The sequence below is a fragment of the Eurosta solidaginis genome, chromosome 4 (assembly GCF_040869045.1).
Source record: "Eurosta solidaginis isolate ZX-2024a chromosome 4, ASM4086904v1, whole genome shotgun sequence".
Lineage (NCBI taxonomy): Eukaryota > Metazoa > Arthropoda > Insecta > Diptera > Tephritidae > Eurosta > Eurosta solidaginis.
The window spans coordinates 238,302,390-238,325,347 of NC_090322.1; the positions used below are offsets into that span (position 1 = coordinate 238,302,390).

At 37.8% G+C, this 22,958-nt stretch overlaps 1 protein-coding gene across 10 annotated transcripts in view; it reads right to left on the reverse strand.

Moving 5' to 3' along the window:
• Nucleotides 1-22,958, reverse strand: part of X11Lbeta — a 414,506-nt gene that overhangs the window by 206,228 nt on the left and 185,320 nt on the right. The window contains exon 4 of one of the 10 annotated variants that reach the window (XM_067785170.1): nucleotides 14,923-14,952. The exons of the other annotated variants lie outside the window; for them this stretch is intronic. The gene's annotated coding sequence lies outside the window, so the exon portion shown is untranslated. The remainder of the gene's footprint in view (nucleotides 1-14,922; nucleotides 14,953-22,958) is intronic. 10 annotated transcript variants of the gene reach the window in all.

The window sequence follows — 22,958 nt, forward strand, 5'->3', positions numbered from 1 at the left end:
ACATGTAGCACGTTCGTCTAATCACTAGGGGTGGTATAGTAGCCGGATCTCGAGGCAGCCATTAAGTATGACCCTACAGTACTTTAGTTTTGGCCAAGCGAACGGATTTATTTCATAGCATCAGTTCTAGTACCTATTTTGGGGATTTTCAGTTTGGTCGTCAAACACATTGTGATAACAGTATGGACAAATACAGCCTATGTGAGGTCTTTATTGAAAGGTCAGTTTAATCAAAACCTAACCTTCCTAATTTTAATTGTTTACTTCCTATATTAAGTTTGGTTTCACATATTCCAGAACCATGATTTTTTGGAGCCACACTGACTTTAGGTGAATCTATGAGGAAGGGATGCTCTTTTTAATTTTTCCTACGAATTGGCAGGACGGAACCTACATGTTTTATGTCGACTCCTACCGGCATCTGCAAGGCAGATACATTTTCACTGAACAGCTCTTCATGGCAGAAGTACACACAGAGCGCTTGCCAAATCACTGCCGAGGGCGGTGCAGCTTAGAAAAACTTTTTTCTAATTGAAAAAAATTGGTTCTCAAATTTTGTGATGTTGCTTTGCCCGTAGCGCGAAGCCAGGATCTTCAGAGTAGTAGGCGGAAGACGCTACCACCACACCACAGCAGACACAGTGTGGTCTTAGAACTGATTTTCTTCATAATCAGTAAAGCAACTATCTCGCCCGTCATCGAACCGGAGGTCAACAACTGGAAGAATTGGGAATTTTACGCCAAGAGGTCAGATAATCTTGAGAAAGGGTCGCTCCTCTTTATTCCTCCTTTCTACTTGGCCTTTGTCTAAATACTGAGTTTCTCTAAGGCATTCGAAAGCAGCACATTAACCATTTAAAAGAGAGTCTCAGTCTTCATCTCCTCAACCACCGCTTTACACAATATGAATTCGAGTGTCCACCAATGGTACTCACACACCTAGCGGAATTTAACTTTTATAGCCAAACACTTTTGATATGATACCAAAGTGTTTCTGTCATTATTATACTCAGCTGAGCAGAGCTCACAGAGTATATTAATTTTGTTCGCATACGAACGGGCTACCGGTAACGGCATAAATTAAGCGAGATAGATATAGACTTCTATATATCAAAATAATCTGGGCGAAAAAAGAAATTCATTTATCCATGTCGGTCCGTCCGCCCGTCCGTCCGTTAACACGATAACTTGAGTAAATTTTGAGGTATTTTGATGAAATTTGGTATATGAGTTCCTGGGCACTTTTCCCAGATCTCTATTTAAAATGAGCGAAATCGGAAAAAAACCACGCCCACTTTTTCGATATCGAAAATTTAGAAAAACCGAAAAAATTCCATAACTAATTACCAAAGACGGATAAAGCGATCCACATTTGTAGGTTTGTTGACCTTATGACGCAGATTAGAAAAGCAGTAAAATTTTGAATAGTGGGCGTGGCACCGCCCACTTTTAGAAGAAGGTAATTTAAAAGTTTGGCAAGTTGTAATTTGGCAGTCGTTGAAGATATCATGATGAAATTTGGCAGGAACGTTAGTCCTGTTACTATATATGTTCAAGATAAAAATTAGCAAAGTCGGATGACGGACAAGCCCATATAAAAAAAAAAAATTTTAAGTAAAATGTTTACAAAAAATTTAATAACTTTACAGTATATAAGTAAATTATTTCAACATACAACTCAAGTAAGGATATGGTGAAAAAAAATACAAAAATAGAAGAAAATTTCAAAATGGGCGTGGCTCCGCCCTTTTTCCTTTAATTTGTCTAGAATACTTTTTAATGCCATAATTCGAACAAAAATTTACCAATCCATGAGAAATTCGGTAAAGGCATAGCTTCTATGATTGTAACTCTTTTCTGTGAAAATGGCCGAAATCGGTTGTAATCGCCCTGTAAAATGGGTGTGACACCTACAATATTAAGCAGAAGAAAATGAAAAAGTTATGCAGGGCGAAATCAAAAGCCCTTGGAATCTTAAATAAAATAGAAGGTATTAAAAAGTATTTTAAGAGGGAGTGGGCCATAGTTCTATAGGTGGACGCCATTTAGGGATATCGCCATAAACCATGGACCAGAGCTGACTCTAATGTGTTTGTACGATATGGGTATCAAATTAAAGGTATTAATGAGGGTTTTAAAAGGGAGTGGTTGTAGTTGTATATGTGAAGGCGTTTTCGAGATATCGACCAAAATGTGGACCAGGGTGACCCAGACCATCATCTGTCGGGTAGCGCTAATTTAGTTATATATGTATTACCACGAACACTACTCCTGCCAAGATTCCAGGGGCTTTTGATTTCGCCCTGCATAACTTTTTCATTTTCTCCTACTTAATATGGTAGGTGTCACACCCATTTTACAAAGCTTTTTTCTAAAGTTATATTTTGCGTCAATAAATCAATCAAATTACCATGTTTCGTCCCTTTTTTCGTATTTGGTATATAATTATGCCATTTTTTTCATTTTTCGTAATTTTCGATATCGAAAAAGTGGGCGTGGTCATTGTCGGATTTCGGCCATTTTTATACCAATACAAAGTGAGTTCAGATAATTACGTGAACTGAGTTTAGTAAAGATATATCGGTTTTTGCTCAAGTTATTGTGTTAACGGCCGAGCGGAAGGACAGACAGTCGACTGTGTATAAAAACTGGGTCTGGCTTCAAACCAATTTCGGCCTTTTTCACAGAAAACATTTATCGTCCTAGAATCTAAGCCCCTACCATATTTCACAAGGATTGGTAAATTTTTGTTCGACTTATGGCATTAAAAGTATTCTAGACAAATTTAATGAAAAATGGCGCAGCGACGCCAATTTTGAAATTTTCTTTTATTGTTGCACCTTATCATTACTGGCGGCCACCGTGGTATGATGGTAGCGTGCTCCGCCGACCACACCGGATGCCTTGGGTTCAAACCCCGGGCAAAGCAACATCAAACATTTTAGAAATATGGTTTTTCAATAAGAAGAAAATTTTTCTAAGCGGGGTCGCCCCTCGGCAGTGTTTGGCAAGCGCTCCGGGTGTATTTCTGCCATGAAAGCTCTCAGTGAAAACTCATCTGCCTTGCAGATGCCGTTCGGAGTCTGCATAAAATCATGTAGGTCCCGTCCGGCCAATTTGTAGGGAAAATAAAGAGGAGCACGGCGCAAATTGGAAGAGAAGCTCGGCCTTAGATCTCTTCGGAGGTTATCGCGCTTTACATTTATTTCTTTTTACTTTATCATTACTGGAGTTGAATATTGACATAATTTACTTATATACTGTAAAGATATTAACTTTTTTTTTAAATTTGACTTAAAAAAAAATTTTTTTAAAGTGGGCGTGGTCGTTCTCCGACTTTGCTTATTTTTATTAAGAATATATACAGTAATAGGGGTAACGCTCCTGCCAAATTTCATCATGATATCTTCAACGGCTGCCAAATTACAGCTTGCAAAACTTCCAAATTACCTTCTTTTAAAAGTAGGCGGTGCCACGCCCATTGTCCAAAATTTTACTTATTTTCTATTCTGCGTCATAAGTTCAACTTACCTACCAAGTTTCAACGCTTTATCCGTCTTTGGTAATGAATTATCGCACTTTTTCGATTTTTCGAAATTTTCGATATTGAAAAAGTGGGCGTGGTTATAGACCGATATCGTTCATTTTAAACAGCGATCTGAGATGAGTGCCCAGAAACCTACATACTAAATTTCATGAAGATACCTCAATATTTACTCAAGTTATCGTATTAACGGACGGACGGACATGGCTTTATCAAATTTTTTTTCGATACTGATGATTTTGATATATCTATCTCGATTCCTTTATACCTGTACAACCAACCGTTACCCACTCAAAGTTAATATACTCTGTGAGCTCTGTTCAACTGAGTATAATAATGCTATGCGCCCTTCGTATAGAAGCAAATATTAAACAATCTTCGGAAAAAAAATTTTCTAAAATCAACGCGACTTTTGAAAGACCTGAAACTTGTGATTTTTTAAACTAAAATTTATTGCGCTAGAAAACTGCGTAGTCGGGAAAAAAATCAGAACACTCGGAATTTTTGTAGAATTTTTAAGAATTTTCGAATTTTTTTCAAAAATGTTTTTGCGACTGGTTTGCATAGTTTCAGTTACCAAGTTGATGAAAGCTTTTGTAAATTATTTAAAATAAAAATAAAAAAAATTTAATTGAAGAAATTTGTTAAAAATTTCCACTGCTTTTCTCGTGCTCGCTGCTGTATATGGAGATATATGAAAATATGTTAATTTGCGTTAATATAAATAAAATCAAAGCACTTAACCTCAATTCGCGATATTTCAAAATTATGACATTTTGCATTGCTTTGTTTTTGTTTGCACAATTAAGCTCAAAGTAAAGCTGCAACAACAACACCCAACTTTCAGGCAGACTACTTCGCTTGCTTGCACTTTACATTATTCTTGTTTGGCTTTGTCCAACGTGTGCTGCGACTCAGCAACTTTTTAAGCCAAAGCTGCCAATCAATAAATTAAACTTTGTTCGGTGTTTTTATGTAGTGCTGCATGTGCGTGTATGTGTTGCACGGATACACACCTTCATACATGCAATTCGCCCTTTGTGTATTTAATATTTACATATATGAATGTGTTAGTTAGATTGGCTCATCGTTGTATTGTGGCTATTTGTGTATTTTTAATGAATTTCACAATTTGATTGCATTTTAATCACCCACTAATGGCTTTACCGCATCTCTCTTACCACGACCACAAACACGACCAAAGCTATTTTCATTGTTTCATTATTGTGAAGCTGACCGGTGTTCTTATGTAAATATTTATGTTTGTTTGTGTAAATGCATGCATTTACATTTATATCGCCGCAAAGTTCCACGGGGACTTATGATTTGCAAATATATATTTTTTGCATGAATAAATTTTTACTCAGGTAATGGCGAGGTGATCAAATTCGGCAGCGAATTGTTGTATTGCCAATATATGTTCACAAAGGGGCTTGCCACCTGTTCAGAATTTTGTTCAATGCAATAAGAATCAAATATTAAAATAGGATGTGCAACTCAAATAGAGGGACAATTTTTGATATTAAAACAAATTGAAATTAACAGAGTTGTAACTTTGTGAAAAAATTTTTTACTATAATAATTAATTTATTAATTTTGATTCAGTATTGGAAAGGGTATTGAAAGATTTTAGCGAAGGTGGCGCAAGAAAGTTTATTTCTAAAAATTTCCAGGCAAGTGTTGCCATATGTTTGAAAACATTTAGAGTAACGAAAATTTCCGTGTAGGTTTATACAGTCAAGGCGTAAAATATGCTATAAATAGTTCTTGAAAGGAGGTGGTTCCACGCCCACAAGAAAAAATCTGAGTTCAACATAGCGTCGCAATTATTTGCACTAGCTATTTAATATTTAACATAGAGTTCTTATAGATGAGAGTTATGGAGATGATTATGGAGGGTAGGAAGAATAGGAGTAGAAATGAGAATAGGAGCAGGAATAGAAGTAGGAGTAGGAATTGGAATAGGAATGGGAATAGGAAAAGTAATAGGAATAGGAAAAAGGATAGAAATAGGAATAGAAATAAAAGAGGAATGAGACTAGGAATAGGAAAAGGAAAATGAGTGTGAATATCAATAGGATTCGGAATAGGAAAAAGAAAAGGGAAGGCAAATCAAAAGGAATAGGAATAAGGATAATGATAGAAACAAGAATAGGAATAATGGGCCTGAACAAACGCGCTGTGAGTTCTGTTTTTCGTGATTAGATAAAGATGCAAAAAGTAGGTCTAGCGGTAAATGAGGATAAGACGAGTAGCTGTAATCCAAGAACTAATCGGCGTATTTGGCCTTGGCAGCCACGTCACTGTTGACGGATATAAATTCGAGAATAGTGAAAATAAAACGGAGAATAACTCTTGCCAACAAGTCGTACTTTGGACTGAGTAGGCAATCGCAAATTAAAGTCCTCTCTCGACGAACAAAAACCACGCTCTGCAAGTCGCATATTATAACTGTCCTGAACATCATGAACGGTGTCAAAAGCAGATGAGAAAGCTCTTGGAGTGTTTGAGAGAAAAGTTCTCCGGAAAATTTATGGGCTTGTACTGCGGGTATCGTATGAGGTATAATGATGAGCTGCGAATAAAAGCCCAAAGGCTAGATCATGTTATGCGAATGAACAAAGGTACTCCGGCCAAGGTAGTATTTCAGTCGACAACGCAGTTTCTGAGTAGAGGAAGGGGATACCTGCACTGAGTGGGGAGAGGCAAAGGGAGGAGGACTTGACCTCCATTGGTGCTCCTAATTGGCGCCAAAAAATGATGATGATAAAAGGAATAGGAAAAGAAATAGGAGGAGGATTAACAATAGGAAGAGAAATAAGTATTGGAATAGGAAAAAGTAGACTAGAAAGGAGAGAAAGTTGGATAGATAAAAATAATGAAAGATGAAATAAAAGACGAAGATTAATAAGAAGAAAAGAAGAAATAGGAAATAGAGAGGAAAAAGAGAGATTAATTCGTATTGTAATCGATTTAAAGCCAACTTTCTACTGAGCTATAGACTACGAATTTGCATTAATTATAGCTTAAAACCGAATCAAAACGAATTCCACTCGGTGTCGCACGGATCGATATATTTATAGGTGGTGCTGGGATTAATATATTTAGACAACTTTTGCGATTTTAGAGAATCTTTCGATCGGTTATTAGGTTATCAACGCCCCAACTTCTAATTTCGGTAAGTGGTGGCAATGTGATCGCAATTCAAATTTGAAGAAAAAAATTCCGCTAGGTGGCGTAGGTCTCTAGATGTTAAGTTGCCCACAAAATGCGAGAGTGTTTCACAAATTTTTGAGTAACTTTCTGTGAATCAGGGCTTTAAAATTTTTTACATAACTTATAAAAGACAATGACAATCTTAATATATAAAAAACACGTGTCACAACATTTTAGGCCGCGATGTACTCCTAAACTACCGAACCGAGTTTGAATTTGGTTTTGCACCCCGTGTGTAGTTTGATCTAACTTGAGAGATAGGATAGGTTATATCTCAGTTTATAGTCGCAATATTATTTTATTGCAAATTTTTTATTTGTTTATACGTAATAATAAAATGTTACGTATACGCAGTGGCACTCATATTTTCAGGTGGTGCGGATATACTTCCGGGTAATTGCTTGGTGTTTAATTAAACAACCTTTTTGATAAGAAGTAAAAAATACTATAGCGAATGATATTAAGTATAGCACATCACCAGGCCCGCCGAGAGGGTGGGGGGGGGGGGGGAGGTATGGGGGTTTCTGAGGAGGCCCGCGTTTTAGAGGTACTATGACATTTAGAGGTACTATGACATTTTTTGAATGCAGGAGAGTCTTTAGTTGTGTAGAGGGTAATTTTCATACCCCTGGGTGACTAGGGTCTCGAGATATAGGACAAAACGTGGGCCAGTGAATGCCTAGACAGTGTTTATACAATATGGATATCAAATGAAAGCTGTTGATGAGTGCATTAGTGCAGAGTAATATATTATCCAGAGACGGACTGGGAATGGGATTAGGACTAGGACTGGCACTGAGACTCGGAGTGGGACTGGGACTGGGACTGGAATAAAATACATGCCACCCTTTGGGACAGGCAATAAGGGGTGAAGAAGAATGAGAAGAAATTGAGAGAAGAGAAAAGAGAGTAGGAGAAGGAGATTGAGAAAGAGATAGAATGAGACGAAGATGGAGATAGATGAAGCGAAAAAGACGGAGGGAGGAGTGAATAAAAGGATTAGGAAAAAGTGAAGAGTGGGCGGGGAGGGCAGATTCAGACGGAAAAAGCTTATTAAAATGTATGCAGATAGGCCAAATTTAGGCAGGACAACGTCTGCGGGGTTTTCTCATTAAATATAAAAATGTTCAAAAAAAAATCTGGGACTATTGGGTTTGATTTTCAAGTACAAATCTTCGTAAACAGCTCGATAATTCGAACTTGCTGCAAGCTTTCGAAAATAGTTTAAACAATTTGCTATTTTTCCTTAGATGTTTATAAAAATGTTTTCTAAAATTTACGAAAACATATAAAAGCGAAAAACAATTGATAGGTACAATTTATTGATAATTTTTCCAACTAATTTTGTGCACACAAGTGTCACTGATAAATATATGAAAATCTCAGTGTGCTTGGTGTACAATTCAAAAATGATCAAAATACATTTTTTGATAGCAAAGAAAAGAAATGGGATTTGAAACCAAGGAATCCGAAACATTTTAATTTGGTGGTTGAATTATATTTCTCTTTGGCCTATAAATATAATTTGAACATCAAATCAAAAATTTCATAATTCGTAGCAGAAATATTTATGGGTTTCAAATCCGATTCCGACAACTATCGGATGCCATGACATCCCTGATTAAGGGGCAAGAAATTCTGGGGATTTCTGAAAATTATGCACCTTTTGCTAAAGTTCGAATCACTGAGCTGTCGAACAAATAATTCCAATATTCAGTATTGCAAAATGGTCTTTATTTGGACTACTTTGGGAGTAGTACAATTATACTTCAATATCACGTACTTCACAAAAGCGTCAATCAAAACTAATTAGTCATTCCTCAGCTTGCGCTGCTTTTAAATTCTCTGTTGCCCCGTCGGCAAATTTCTCCTAATGTCAACGCGTTTCACCTTCTAGAATTGTTGTTGCTTGATAATTTAGCTATATGCGTCTGTACTGGCGGCCGCCGTGGTGTGATGGTAGCGTGCTCCGCCTACCACACCGAAGCGGGGTCGCCCCTCGGCAGTGTTTAGCAAGCGCTCCGTGTGTATATCTGCCATGAAAAGCTCTCAGTGAAAACTCATCTGCCTGGCAGATGTCGGCATTAAACAAGTAGGTCCCATCCCGTCAATTTGTAGAAAAAATAAATAGGAGCACGACGCAAATTGGAAGAGGAGCTCGGCCTTAGATATCCTCGGAGGTTATCGCGCCTTACATTTTTTTTTTATGTGTAACAACTTCTGTGCTTAGCTGATGACTACATATGCGTATGTGAGATATTCTTCGTCGCCTTGTATATTTATATGTACATAAGTGTAGCTGCTTGCTGTTTTTGTTGTTGTGATTGTTTACTAACAGCATAGTGATGCTAATGTTCGCCACAGTATGTATTGATTATGTAAGTAATTGTTAAGTGTATATGTGTGTGTATATATTCGCATCACTTCGATATTTTGTGACGTTCAAAAGCAATTTTATATGACCCATTTTTGCCTCTGATCCTAAAGATTAATGCAAATATGTACACCTAGCATGGCAGCTTAGTTCACTGCGTGTTTAGGAGGAAGGAGAGCTTAGTTTGTATAAGGCTTAGTTCACCCTATTATGTGATGCAATTTAAAATACATAAGGACATATAAAATGTATGCTACAGATATATACCAACGCCGCGGTGGAACAATAAAACAGAAGTGGTTTTGGTGAGCTCAAAGCATACTGCGGATGAGTTCGTCCAAAATATAACAGGTTATCAAATAAATTCAAAGCCTTTCATGAAATATCTAGGAGTAAACATTGAATCAAAACTAACTTTTAAGAAGCATTTCAGGGCGGTGAGTAAGAAAATTTCTAGAGTTAGTGGAACCCTAACGCGAATAATGCCCAACATCGGCGGCCAGGCGAAGCCATCCGTCAGCTATTATCCAACGCAACCAGCTCGATAATATTAAATGCAGCACCAGTATGACACGAATCTAAAATGGTCCACCAAAAAGATATACTAGCAGCCTACTGTATTACTGCTTTACGAATAGTATGTGGTTATCGGACGGTGTCCGACGACGCGATCCATATTTTATCCAGCAAAATCCCAGTAGATCTACTCTCAGGTGAAATGGTCGATCTGTGTGGCATTGGAATCAGCTGACCACCTGAAGATGCTAAGAAAAGCGCAAGGTCGCGAACAATAGTTAGGTGGCAAGAACGGTGGGAATAATCGTGAAAAGCGCGCTGGACCTCCATGCTAGTTCGGAATATAATGGAAGGGTACGAGCGACAACACGGCGAATTAAATAACCACCTCACACATATACTGAGCGGTCACGGCGGCTTCAAGGAATATCTACATAAGCGTGGGATAAAGGATTATCCTTTCTGTCCACACTGTCCCTCCGAATTGGAAAGCGCAGAACATGTAATGTTTCACTGCCCTCGTTTTCACGGCCAAAGACTCTCTGTACACAGAGCTTTTGGAGAGGAGCTTTTCATTAGGAATTTAGTTCCCCAAATGTGCGGACAAATAGATTGTTGTAATTCTGTGAGCAAGATGGCCTTTATAGTTATGACGCAATTGATGCATGCTGAAAGAGAGCGCAGAGAAATGCGCATACGAAGTAGTGGTGACTAAATCGCCTTTCCCTCCCGTGACGTTATGCTTAACGACGGTCCCACGGGGTGCGAACACATGAACATGATTAGCCGGGTTTCGTTGGGCCACTTGAGGGTAGTGCGCTACCCCAACGGCCAATGAACAAAAGGGTGGGACAAAAAAAAATCATAGTTGGTTATTACTGAATGGGCCGCAAAAAACGTCTGGCTAAGTACGTTCAGAATATTCTCACAAAACTTTAGTTAGCATTAAATGAAAAATATGAAAATGGAACACAAATTTCTATTTCCTTTTTTTTTTTTAGCGATGACACTTCCCGAAGGCCTTGGGGAGTGTTGATGGTCGCCGGATGTATATCCGGTACGTTCCGGTACCCAGCCCGACCATCTCGGCAAAGATTTGTTATGACCACATGCGACCTTCCATGCCATCCTGCCCTCCCACCCCCTAGATCCGGGAAGAGTTGGGTGTCGCCAGAGCCTCGGCTGTTAATGAAACAGGATTCGCCACGGATAGGTGAAGTTGACAATTGGGTTTGCAGAAGCTATATATTGCGCTGGCAACCTGAAATGGTTGCGCTACACAACCCGTTGAATCTATTTGGTATTTTAGTCGCCTCTTACGACAGTCATACCTACCGCGGGTATATTCTGACCCCTAACCCGCTGGGGGCAGTTTTTTTGTCGCTTATGGTGGTTAACAAAATTTTTTTTATATTTTTGGCTCACCCTAATGTTAACAGGTTTATACATACATGTAATGTAAACATATACTATTTAATAGCCTTCTCGCATGTGTGACCTAAAAGTCATTTATTTTATTATGCACTAAACTATTTTATTATTTGATAGCAAGGACAGAAGGCGACAAATTTAATGATGCGAACTTTAACTCGAAGTTTGAAAAAAATTTATAAATTTATATACAGCCTTGAACACTAAAATAGCACTGGAAATTTGTATCAAATTCTCTAAACTAATTTTTTTTTGATAATTTAAGAGAAACATGAATTTTTTTAACTGAAACTATGCAAATCAAACTTAAATCAAAGGTTTTCAAAAAAATTCGAAAATTTGAGGCAGTGGGCCATATGCATAAACCCGTAGTTTATGTATACGAGGTCGAATCCTTCTATGACATATGCAGCCATCTTAATCTTTTGGCCTCAGCTGGAATGATGGCATTTCATGGTACCGGAATGAATTTGGGCGTGAAACACTACTATTTTTGAAAAAGAAAGATTTTGTGTAAGGCTGTTTCAACTATCCTCGGCTTATGTGTGAGATGATATATTTTGTTGTGGTAGTTGCCTGGAGCATGGGTTCATCTAGCTTTTCCGCTAAAATTTCGATTCAATTACGTATAGTTTAACTATGTCGCTAAGTGCCATATCATCGCTTCAACCAATATGTGCGGTCACGAACGTGGTATCGCCGATATACCTTCCCGGAGTTCCAAGGAAAGTGACATAAAAGTATTAGAGACATGCATTTCATATTACAATTGAAAAGATGGTTGGGGTTATCTGAAGAACATTATATGCAGGACATATTTCGCATACATCAAGGCTGATTTAAAAGTAAATCCCAAGTATTGCTAGGAAGATATTTGATTTCATTGATGGACTGCCATCGACGTGAACGTCCAATCTTGCCGACATTTGCCATGTCAACCTCATAAACTAGGTCACCGCAGACGTGGTCAGTGATTTGATACGAGAGACGAAAAACTGTAAATACTAGAGAGATATGAAGCTGTTAACTTTACAGCACAGCTCATCTATGGAAACGCCAAAATCTATTGCCATCATCATGCAAACTTCGGTGCGAACTGTAGTAAATCCTTAAAGGTATACAAATTAGAAAAAGAATTTTGAAAGCAAACAGCCCTGAAGTATGGTTCTACTTGGCTGGCAGGTTGCATTATCAAACTGGTCCGATCCATGGCGAACATTTAAATTGTTTGCCGTCCACCTTTTTAGATAAGGTGGAAAGATAGACCCTTCCTAGCCAATCAGGTAGTCTATTTGAGTATTAATGGTAGCGATGCGGCAGGGCTATGTCATTTTAAAAAGTCATTGTTTGGAAACCAGGTTTGTGTGAAATAATTAACAGAACGGTTTTTGAGGTCTGCTCATCAAATAATAAAACTTCCACAAAAATTTTTGAAATTTCCATTTTTAAATGTAACCATATGGCAAGGTTGGTCCTAATGTGTACAAACAATTAGACTTCAAAAATTACTGTTTTTGTCCAAATGAATTTGCCTTAAAATTCGCATACCATGCATAGAACTAGTTAAAATTTTTTTCAGAGCAATCACTGGACATTTTCTATTTGATTTTTAAGTGAATGCTATCACAAAATAATAAATATAATTTAAACAAGTAAGGGTGTCTAAGTTCGGGTGTAACCGAACATTATATACTCAGCGGGAGCTGCCATTTTAAAAATTGATAAATTACTTTTCTACATAACACGTAGCACCGCCCGTTTAAAAAAAGTGTCTCCCCATTTCCTCTTACAGTAAAACTTGATAAGTGAAATATCTTTGATTCAAACCTATTTTTTGCTAAGTTATAGCTTATTATTCTAATCTACGACCCTTTTAAATCTGTTTTATATCTAAGTTGCCGTGGTCTTTAACCGATCCCGTCCATTTTTATTAGAAATATTTTCTGCTATAAGGAAAATATGTGTACACAATTTCATTACGATATGTTAATTTTTCTTCGAATTATGGCTCCAGAAACATAGAAAATTACAAAAAAAAATGTAAGGCGCGATAAACTCCGAAGAGATTTTAGGCCGAGCTTTTCCTCCAATTTTCGTCGTGCTCCTTTTTTAATTTTTCCTACAAATTGGCGGGATGGACCTACTTGTTTTATGCTGACTCCGAACGGCATCTGCGAGGCAGATGAGTTTTCACTGAGAGCTTTTCATGGCAGAAATACTCTCGTAGAGCTTGCCAAACACTACCGAGGGGCGACCCCGCTTAGAAAAATTGTCTTCTAATTGAAAAATCTTATTTCTAAATTGGAATGTTGCTTTGCCTGGGGTGCGAACGCAGGGCGTTCGGTGTGGTAGGCGGAGCACGCTACCATCACACCAAGGTGGCCGCCATTAGAAAATTGATTAGTCCTAAAAGGGGCGGTGCCACACCAATTTTAGTGTTTTCCAATTTAATGTTATAATTCAATCCAGAAAGTAAAATTCTATTGACACCAAGCTCTTTTTCGCTAAGATATAGCTTATTATTTTCGTCTACGACCCTTTTAAAAACCATTTATATAAAAGTGTGCGTGGTCTTTAACCGATCTCGTCCATTTTTCCTAGAAATATTTCCTGCTATAGGGAAAATTTGTGTACCCAATTTTATTATGACAATGCAACCTCTCTGCCGAATTTTGTTACGATGGGTTTAACGATTTTTGATTTATGAATAATAATATTTGTAAAATTGATTTTATCAAAAGTGGGCGGTGCCACGTCTATTTTAAAAAATGTTTGCAAATTTGTATCAAGAGTCTCAATATCAGTCCACATGTCAAATGTCAACATTCTTGGTGTATTATTTACTAAATTATTAGGTTTCTTGTGTTTTGCAAAATTTTATTCATACAAAAAGTGGGCGTGGTTATCATCCTATTTCGCTCATTTTCAATACCAATCTATTCTGGGCCCAGATAAGCTAGTGCACCAAATTTGGTGAAGATATCTCAATATTTACTCAAGTTATAGTACTAACGGACGGACGGACGGACGGACATGGCTCAATCAAATTTTTTTTTTCGATCCTGATGATTTTGATATATGGAAGTCTATATCTATCTTGATTCCTTTATACCTGTAAAACCAACCGTTATCCAATCAAAGTTAATATACTCTGTGTGCAAAGCACGCTAACTAAATAACATGCAAATATGGTGCTGTTTTAGTATCTACAATCTACTTAAATATTTGATGTTGATAGCACCGTAGCGCAGAGCTTCGTGTCTCCGCTATTAAGTACAACTCGTTTTCTAGCGAGTTATTTCACCACTGTTGCGAGTCTTCAATAATTGCCGCTAGATGGGTCTAACTCTCCTTTTCGCGCCTAGCCTACAAAATAACAATCCAGCATACATACAAGTGAAGCTAATATAAGCGTGCTAAAACATATACTTAACTACTTGATGCATATAGCTCAGAATTTTCTGAATTTTTTCGAGTACGCAGTCCTGTAGCCTAATCAATTTTTGTTGCACAAAACACAAGTCTCTTAAAATTCATATCTATTTTTCACATTTTTTTTTCTTCTTTATATTCTCTTCCAAACGAATTGAAAATATAAAATAAAATATGTACTAAATTTTCTCAAATTTGTGTGAAAATGGTTTTGTGATAGTTTTGGTCACAAAATTTATGTAACTTTTTTCCTAATTAACAAAAAAAATACAAAAAAGTTTAATAGACGAAAATTTATAAAACTTCCCGCTGCTATTTTCGTTTACGCAACTGTGTAAAATGTACATAAATATTCGCAATCAAGCATAAATATATGTTTTATGTTTCCAATTATTATGAAATTGCTTACCATTATTGCAAGGCTTCGAGGTCAACGTACCTGAAATTGACACAAAAAAAATCATTTAAATATGTATTTCCCATTGAAATTGTCTTAGAGTAATGAAATTTAAAAATATTTTATTCATATTTCGGTAATTTTTGATCATTTTTATATGATTAAAATTTTGTTAAGATGGCTTCCAATTATTGGCTAATAATTAAAATTCATATCAGCCGAAACAAGAAAAAAGTGGTTAATACCAGAGCACGTGGAAAAACTGTCAAAAAATATGAAACTATGACATTATTGCCTTAAAAATAAGCCCAATTTTCACATCCTTTCTTTGACAGATGTCACAGCAATCTTTTGCTGGATTTAATCTGGTACTGTTGTTGTTGTTGTTATTATTGTAGCAGTGCTTCGCCACATCCAATACGTGCGATCATTCACAAAGCTGGTACTCTCCGATGCTAGCATTTTTTTTATCCTTCTTCACTTAATACAGTACGCTTTTCTTTTTTCAGCAAGAAGGCGTACCGTTATAGTCGGGGCGACGATAGGAAATGTATCTGCGGAAATCGCGTAGCAAAATCAAGCAAAATAATGCGATAAATTGGGCCGTGGCGATAGTTGTTCCGTACTTGTGGTATGATATGTCATCCTCCAATAGTTTGCACCATATAAGAGTATATAATAATATAAGAGAGACTCTGAATCAGACAAAAAAAGCTCTATTGTAATGGCTCTGGAGCTCCCATGTTTACCAGTAATCGGTTTAGATTTCTTACTGTGTGCACAGACCCCTCACAGGCCTCTTTATAAGGCTCTGAAAAGGCGAGCTTACTATCTAGCATCACTTTTAGGTATTTTTTATCTAAATTAATAAGCTTATTATTTAATATATCTCTGCTGTGCTTCGAAGATCCAAGCTGTTTCCAATAGCCTCACTTCGTGCGCAACATCTCTGAAAAGGCGAGCTTACTATCTAGCATCACTTTTAGGTATTTTTTATCTAAATTAATAAGCTTATTATTTAATATATCTCTGCTGTGCTTCGAAGATCCAAGCTGTTTCCAATAGCCTCACTTCGTGCGCAACATCTTCGGTAGTAACATTGCTATGCGCAATTTTTTTTGTTTTTGTAGCGACAACGACACCTCTCGAAGGCTTTCGTTAGTGCTATCGATGCGAATGGTCCATTGCCGTATATAAATCTGGTACATTCCAGTAACAAGCATCATTTAGGTATAAGCCCCACCATCCCGGGTATGATTTAATCAGATCGCATTGAACCTTTCAGGGTAACCCGCCCTTCACCCACTAGTTCTTTGAGGAACTTGGGTTCGCCACAGCCTCACTTGCTAAATAAACAGGATTCGCTACGGGTACATGAGGTTAACAAATAGGTTCGAGAAGCTTTAAATTGCGCTGAAAATCTCTAAAAGCGCTTCGCTGCACATCCCCTTGAAAGAGTTGGGCCAGTTTCTTAAGACGCGACAGGCATACCGGGTATATTCTAAGCCCCATAGGCCCCCGGGGGTATACTAAATAGGTGAATCTTACGCTATGGTCCCGGTTAGAATTTATTGTTGCATATCTATGACAGATGTCACATCACTGTAACAATGAATTAGCAAGAAACAGAAGCGAAGTAAAAATTATGAAGACAAAAAAACAATAGCTTCGATAGTTCAATGGTGAGAACAGCGGCGCCTGAGAGTTTCCGATTAAGGAGCTTTCGAAATGAATCTATAAAAGGAGCTATAGAGCTTGGCAAAGTTGCCATATTCATATCCTTATAAAATAGCTGATCCAATCAACCCCATTGAACTCAAACTTAGTGGTCAATGGCACCATATTATGACGCCCTGTTATAATCATATCATAACCAAACAATTTGTTTTTGGTCATATCCATAACCTATAAATATTTGAGTTGGTAAATTTACTAACTTTTTGGAAATTTAATTTTTGGTTTTGGAATCCTAGCTCTAGCTCGGATCGATGCAAGAGAACCAGGTCCACTGTTGTGCCTTAAGGGTGAAAAATCCCTCAGCTAACCCCCCATAAAAGCTGCCACTGCTAGAAGATGAACTCAAATCATCTCAGCGAAAACTCCGTTTGCACGCCCCTCGCAACCCCACTACGCAACTTGACGCGTCTGCTATATGACCGGCTAGTTGTTGCTGTCCCATTCCTCTTTCAACTGACCGCTTCAGTTGATCAGCTACTTCTGCAGTCGTTTGATCAAGTGTTGCTGACCACCGTCATCCTATCTCCAGAGTAATTTCCGATATCGTTCACCCTTATCTTCTCCACCCTTTGCATACTGACAAGCCAGGTACGAATTCCGCTATCCTTCTTACGCTTCAAGCCATATGCGTGTATTTCATTTTAATATACATACATATATGTAATGTATATACAGTGATTTTATTCAGTACGGGTTTGCGGAGGGATTAACTTATTACAACGTCAGTATACACCACAACCTACCTCAAAAGATAAATGGTTAAATAATATAGAAACTGGCCAATTCGTCTACTTTTTATGAAAGGTAGAAGTACAGGGGTTCGATAGAGAAAGCAAATCAGAAAGAGTAGAGCTGAACTGGGTGCTTAAATGACAGATTGTGGAGGACAGTATAGAGGCAGGGTAACAAAATGAAGTAATGTAAAAGTAAATAAAGGTAACTAAAATATGTTGCTGCATGGTGCGCTGCTAACAGCATGAGCTATTTCCATTGCGATCCCAAGAATAATCAATGTGGCTAACCGTTATACCGTAAATGTTAACTCACAAACTCAACAGTTGTCGATGGCAGGTTGTCATTTGAAACGTGAGACGACTGCTTATGGCATTTCTTATTTTATCTCTTCCTCCGAATTTCAATCACTTGAAAGCCATTACAGGCAATGGAAAAACCATTGTAGAGCTTCAATTTGTAGGGAGACGAATGGAAAAATGTATTGAATTACTTCAGTCATTAGTGAAAGTTTTACTTCATTTTAAAATGATTTGAAGTAAAGAAAAAACAGTGCAGTTATATTAAATCACATTTATGTACGTTTGACATTAACATATAGAGGCCTGAGTAGAATATTAACTTATCTCGCTTTATGTGTGGAAAGGCCCTATCTCAAAATTTTTGTTCACTATGTAACCACGTAATTTTAATAAAAACCTACCAATTACACGAAAACAAATCCGCATCAGTGAGCTGCAATTATTCACATTTTAATTATTAGAGGATTAACCAAAAAATGAGTATTAGTGCGTATGCAAACAAAGAATATCAAGGACTTATATCCACTAACACACATTTACATAGTCATGCTTCGTAAAATGAATAACCGCTCATAAGCCACGAAGCAGTTCAGTACTCAATTGACTTATTGAGCAAGAAAATCAACTTTGTTATACGAAAACACTAATTGGAATAAGTAAGACTACAGTGCAATAAAATGAATAAAGTCACATCAGTCTTCCGACGCTAGCAACACAACGATGTACCCGAAACTAAACTGAATACAGCGCCAAAGTAAAACCGATGACAAACGAAGTATACAGTGTATTACACACGAAATCAAAGTGTAACTGAGTTAAAGCGACTATGACATCAGTTTATACTCAACAATGTCATATATGTATGAGACATATGTGTTACGGGGCACTCGTATGTATTTTCTATTTTATGTGCTAATCACTCATAGTATTTGTCATTTTAGACACAATTTTCTGGCTCACGACTAAGTGCACTAATTTTATTAGTACTCAAAGCAGATCTCTGATCCGCATCACCTGTAAAGACAGACACCGGTGCGTATACGTAACATTTTGTTTGTATTATTTGGCGATGTAATAAAAACGTCCTATCTCTTTTGTTGTTTTTTAAGTTAGTCCATTATTCAATAAAATTCAGAGTGACTTATCGTAACCGTCCGGGTATTTGGTGAGAAGCATTAACACTGACAACATTGTATGAGACGGCTCTGGGAGTATTCGAGGGAAAATTTCTTCAAAAGAACATATACTAAAGAAGATTTAATGATGAGCCGTACTAGTTTTATGCAGACATCAATATAACCCAACGAGTTAAAACAGAGCAGCTACGCTGGTTAGGCCATGAAAGATGATATCGGAACCCTTCTATGGAAACAAAGGAAGAGGGTGTCCCCACTCCGCTGGAAGGACTAGGTGGAAAACGAAAAAAAAAAAAACGCCAATTGGTGACAGTTGGTACAGCGAAGAAGGGACTGGCGAAACTTGTTGGACGGCCATAACCGTTTAAACGAAAAGGTAGCGGATGTTGAAAGAAACAAATACGAAAAACTTGGTATATTTTTGATAACCCTACTTAAAAGGGTAAGTTGCTTTTCCTTTCATACCAATTTTGGTATATCTTAATTGATGGAAACAGCGTTAAATGTTTATGAGTACCAGCACCTATTTTGATAGGTTAGTCTAAGTAGAAGGGTTTCAAGGGGTTTTTAACGCTTTTTATAGCTTCTCCAGCCCAATTGTCAAACTCACCTACCTACAGAAAATGCTGTTTTTTAGCAAGCAATCCAAAGTTCGACAAAGAGTGCGAGGGTTGGATGAGCTTGAAGGTTCCACGTGGTGAAATCAAATCGTTCCCGCGATGGTCGGCGCAGGATCTTAATGGAGCTATTTTTTTGGAACGTACCATATCAATATCCGGCAAATGGACTATCAACATCGTTAAAACATTCTTGATGGCAACAAGAAGAAGGATGACTTGCAAAATACTTTGTTAGCCCGAGATTTGGTCCACTAGTGGGCCCATTGTGAGGTCGTAAACTGTATATAGTCCCTGTATCATTCTAGCGGCGCAAGTACCTATCAAAAAGTAGACCGCGGAAACCCTTACTAGGGATGAGAACCTGATCTGTTCAGGGTCGTAAGGGTGTTGTTACGTTTGGTATCAAAGAAAGAAAAACGCGTGCTCGTGCGGTGCTTAGAAGAGGTCACAAACATGCCTACCGAATTATTTTTTGGAAGTAAAGGGGCGGTCGTACCTTCCTAGTTAGTGGCTCAATACCCTGTGTATATCCCACTACGTATATAACATTCTTACGCAATTTCCAAATAGTACTCGGTTCTCAAAAGTTATCGGATCAGAAAAGTACTCGGTTATACAGCCGAATAAAAGCCCGGTTGTTAAAAAGTACCCGATTATAAAAGCAATATAACACCTGCAAAAGAAATCAGAGTGTATCCTCTTTGCAAAAAGGAAATGGTTCTTAAGAAGCACCCCGATCCGAAAAAGTATTCGGTTTTGAAAAGTTACCGTTCTTAAGAAAGTACCTGTTTCTATAAGTACCCGGTTCAGAGAAAGTACCCGTTTCAGAAATAGTACTCAGATCCGAAAAGAACCAAGTTCTGAAAATTAAACCGGTTATAAAAAAATCCAGAAAACGCATATGTATCCGGCTATAGAAAAGTAACCGGATCTGAAAAGATACTCGGTTCTGAAAATAACACAACAAAACTTTATTAAAATGTATTTAATTTTTCTACACTTCCGTTCTGGGACGACACTTTCTCAAAAGATACATAGAGAGTAAATCTGTAGTAGGGCGGGTCGATTTAAAAATCGCTCATTGCTCTGTGAAAATCGTATTCTAGGGTTCAAAATAAGGAACTTTGCCGAAGGAACCATACCTCTAAAACGTATTCTGGTGTCCCCCAATTTGGGTCGAACTTTTGGGTAGCGGCAAATTTTGAAAAATCGCACTTTGACCCATTTAGAGTGCTCCAATGGAGTCCAAATGTATGACTGACCCCCACTAACTTTGGAGGTCCGACCCACCGATGCCAGTGGCACACCCCCTGGAACCCCCTGGGGGTTCACCACACAAACATTTTTTTGCCTCCCCACAAATCGACTCGGCCTAATCTGTAGTCTTATGTAACTAGAGCTGACGTTATCAGTAATTGAAGATTAAAACTAAGCCTACTTTTTTCTTCGTTGGGTCCTATAGAAACAACAGAAATGATAGCCGTGAAGAAACCGGCAGCAATTCTGGAGGAAGTCAGGCGGTGGTTTAGGCAATAATCTCACACAGTACTTCATCAAGAAGTGTTCTGGAATGCAAAAAAGCATTGGAAGAACTTCGGTCAGGTCGGACCATACATCTATACAGGGTTGCGGTCATAAAGGGATAAATGATAACGAAAATGCCGACGAGTGGGCAAGGCAGGGTGCAACACTCGCTGAAACAACAATAGATGTCCCAATGCGCTTGGGAGAACTTAAAAGAAGGAGCTGCATATGATCCATCAAGCAGAAAAGGCGTGGACAAAAGTGCGTGGCTGCAAAATTTCTTAAATCATGTGCGATGCCTACGATAGTAGACTCACAAAGTGGTTAACGATGGGCATACTATCTGAGCACTGCCTTCTACAAAACTTCTAGTATTTACCAATAGGACGGAGTTATTCTATGACATAAGTCCTGGCACCTGTCTTCCGTTTGGTCGTCAAAAAAATTCTAGTAACACAATGGACACATTCAGTCTAGGTGAGGTCTTTATTGACCGGCCACTTCAACTTAAGCTAATCTATAGTAACAAAGCGTACTTGTGGCTTCCTCCTTTACAAGGCCAACGCTTGTCTCTACTTTCAATTGCATTACTATCACAATACAAATATTCAACCCTCACCTTAGGACTAGGAATCAATCTCATTTATCGGTACATGCACCCTACTTGCACTAACCCTCCTCCACAGCTCATTTCAATCACCGTAAAATCAGCCTCTTTATTGTGCGTTTATTTTAGGTACACCGCCAGGAGCTGATTAAATCTTTTAAGAGTGGTTCTGACCTGTTATATTAGGGTTAGGGTGACAACGATACTTAGCAGCCCCTGAACGTGGAAGCCGCTCCCCTGTGTAACCCAAAATTTTGCTTGATTCTAGCAGAGCAAACCTACGCAAAAAATCCGGTTTAAACAGAGTAGAAAATTTAGAAAAACTTTCCTACTCCTTGCACCTGAATATAGAGTTTGATGTAATCTCATAAGGTCGTTAGTTCAGCGTTCTATAACCTTTTTAGCCATAAGTCACATCTAAATGAAAATCTTCTGAATAGAGACCACTTCCCATTCAAGTTGTAAACCAAACCTTGTTACGCAGACAGAGTGAACAACGTTGCACGCAAAAGTTGGGTTTAGGCAATGTAAGAACCAGTATTCTTAAACGCCTAAAATGTTTTACTACCGCAGCACTCCACAAAAGCTTCAGTTGCTTTTTCCGCTGCTCAGTTGGTTATGACTTTTAGTATCGAAAGGGCGCCGGAAAAAGGTTCGTTTCAGGGACTCTGCAAATATAGTCCTTTCAGGCACTTTCATGCAGTATTTTTTAAATGTTTAAAATTTAAGTACATTCTAAATAATTAAAAGTTAACTGTACTTTTGGTGTTGTACTTTGATCAGACTCAAGCAAAAGCTTTCTATGAAAAAAGCAAAATCAAATAGAATAAACGAATAGTAGGGATTATTCTAATTAATATTACAATGTCAACACTAGAAATGTAATGTAATGTAAAATGTAATAAAATTCCACCATTCAAAGTAATTAAATTCATTGACTTCATTCTTTTTGGCTTCGACATGCACTCCACTGAGGAATATACAGTTAAAGAGGATTATGTGTAAGTGTGTATGCAATATTCGCAGTAAGAGAGGGGTCGATAGTTGGCGGGAGGAAAGAATACGAAAAAAGGAACCATACTACCAGTAAATGTGTACAACAAGTAAATAATAACAATAGGACATGACCATATTGTGAACCCCAGCTAAATACAAGCACATAAAAAGCCACTACCCTTAGGTTGAACCAACCAGTTGTGAAGTACTTACTTCTCAATTGGTAAAAATACAAACCCCTACCTACCGATTGTTTTGTGTAATTGATATATATTGAAACGATTTTCTGTCATCCCTTGTCAAATTTGGTTTCGAGACACACCGGTTCCGGCGTTGTGCCATCATCAGCGTCGATTTTCGTTCTCTGTGTGTTCTTCATGTAAACTTTTTAAAT